Consider the following 2,500-nt stretch of genomic DNA (forward strand, 5'->3'; position numbering starts at 1 on the left):
CAGTTGGCCAATGAATCACAACATACAGGTGATGTCAGTTAAAAGAGAAGGGAAAGTACAGAGACCATACCACGTGGCATCAACTGTATGGCAGAAGCAAGGCTGATTGCAACACGAGCTTTGCGGAGACAAACGCGAGAGGTCGTTTGGACTCGCAATTTTGACTTTTTAACGGACCTTTGAATTTTCGTTTCTATTCTTTTGATGTGTTTAGTATCATTGTAAACCTTATCAATATTGCTACTGCTGCCTTTATTAATAATAATGTTGCTATTATTATTATTACTATCATCATAATCATTATGATTTCTATTGTTTTGTAATATTTTTACTGTCAGTTATTGTCGTTATTATTTGCAATATTACTATGTATTATACCAATTGTAACACCTGGTTTAAGCTATTTTGAATTTCCCGCCAACGTAAGGTGCTGCCCTCTGTTGCGAGGCGGATGAAAGTGAGACGTGAGCAGCCATTTGTGTTTGTGAAACTGGTAATGTGCTTTATATAAAACCCTTCAATGTGATGGATTATGATAGTGTCAACACCTGGAGAACGCCAGAAACTGTGAGTTAAACCAGTAGAACCATGTGGACTAGTGTTTATTTAGGATTTTGTATATCTTTCCCTTGCAAACATGACATGAAAGAGGCAACGTTACAGTAACAGTAATATCTGTGATTTATTATTTACCTTTCAAGGCCTTATGTTAATTTCAAGATTATGAAGGATAATTATTTAAGTGTCAATGATGCTATATGTTTTCATGTTTCTAAGTAGGCATGTTCCGATTCCTTACAGTTGGACCGTTTTGTAGGACGAATAAATGATCAAACCCAAGAAAACGAGTACCTTAGTTTGGCGTATTTAATTAACCACCATCAACACTAAGAAAGTTAACCAATAAAGCATAAGCATAACACAGTTAGATGTGTTACACCAATATTGTTACTATTACCATTATAATTGTTATATCATTATTATTATTAATAGTAGTAGTAGTATTTTATCATCACTCTTATTTTCACGATTATTATTACCATTATTATTACTATTGTTATTATTATCATCATTATTATTATAATCATCATTATCACCCTCTTTTTCGTCATCATCATTATCATCATGACTCATCACTAACTTCTCAACACTATGATATCAGTATCAATATGACCACTATTATTTTACTACTATGATATTAGTATAGTAGAAGTATGATTATTATTATTGTCATCAATATCATTCCTACTGATGCAACTTGTACAGGAGGCCTCCCTCATTCATCGTTACTGTAAACCACAAATCTGGAATGAGAAAAGAAAGGGGAGATAATTGCACAAATATCCCACAAAAATACATTACAATAGGATGTAATTGGAACTTGTAGCATGGTTGACAGGAGATATGTGTTCCGCTAACCAGCATACATTCACCATAATTACATAAAGAAGATAGTATTTATAATAGTTTGTTATACTACTCGAAATATTTAAGTCTGTTATACCATTAGATACATAATTCGAAACAAAAATATACTCCATGACAGTATATACAAAAAAAATCGTACTTGGCGATCCTGGGAAAACGACGAGTTTTGTCAATGAAAACGGGAAGAAAAACAAATGACTCTCGATTCATTCTTTAAAAGGTGCCGTGTCTTAAACTGAAATGGTCAATTCTCTCCAGTTCACTTCCAGCTCTTCATCAGTTTTCCTCCATCATTTGCCGTCGTCTTGCAGTGGATGGCGTGGGTGCGGAGGAAAGCGCAGTTGACGATCTCCCCCCCCCTCCCCCTCCCCCTCCACTCACTACGTATACAAGTGGAGGCATTGTAGGGGGAACCGCGACAATAATTTCGACACTGATAGAAAATGTATTTATGGATATAAGCACACACACACACACACACACACACACACACACACACACACACACACACACACACACACACACACACACACACACACACACACACACACACACGTACAAGTATACACAAATCTCTGTATGTGTGTACGTCTGCGTGTCGGTCTCCCCTGGATCAAACCAAAGACACGGACACGAAATATGTTGAATATCATAATTTCCTTAAATCGACGCCATTGTACATATCAGGCGTAGGAACATCATACTGTAGAGCAAACATAAAAAGGAAAGTAAATCGATAAGTATAATGTAACAAGAACTTTGAGGGGAGACTGAGGTCGATTCTTCCCGCTGATTGGCTGGGAGACGCGCCACAGTCACAGCTGATAGGTCATTAGTGCCTTTTCCCCCACAAACGGTCTTTTTTTATAGGTTTTATACGGAAAACCTACCTTATTGCCATCATCATTATTCTAATTCGGAGTATATAGGTCTTTACATATATTCTTATACTTTGTCAGTATGTCTGAGTTTCACTTCGTTCTCTTTCTCTTTTTTCCTTTTTCTCTTCACACACGCATGTGTGTGTGAATATATAAACATACGTGATAAATTTATGTGTATTTGTGTGAGT

The 2,500-nt window shown here is 36.3% G+C and overlaps 1 protein-coding gene across 1 annotated transcript in view; it reads left to right on the forward strand.

Annotated features, from left to right (window-relative positions):
* Positions 1–474: 474 nt before the first annotated feature.
* Positions 475–2,500, forward strand: part of LOC113809931 (alpha-(1,3)-fucosyltransferase C-like) — a 38,013-nt gene continuing 35,987 nt past the window's right edge. The window contains exon 1 of the mRNA XM_070118249.1: positions 475–567. The gene's annotated coding sequence lies outside the window, so the exon portion shown is untranslated. The remainder of the gene's footprint in view (positions 568–2,500) is intronic.

Source organism: Penaeus vannamei, chromosome 41, assembly GCF_042767895.1.
Source record: "Penaeus vannamei isolate JL-2024 chromosome 41, ASM4276789v1, whole genome shotgun sequence".
NCBI lineage: Eukaryota > Metazoa > Arthropoda > Malacostraca > Decapoda > Penaeidae > Penaeus > Penaeus vannamei.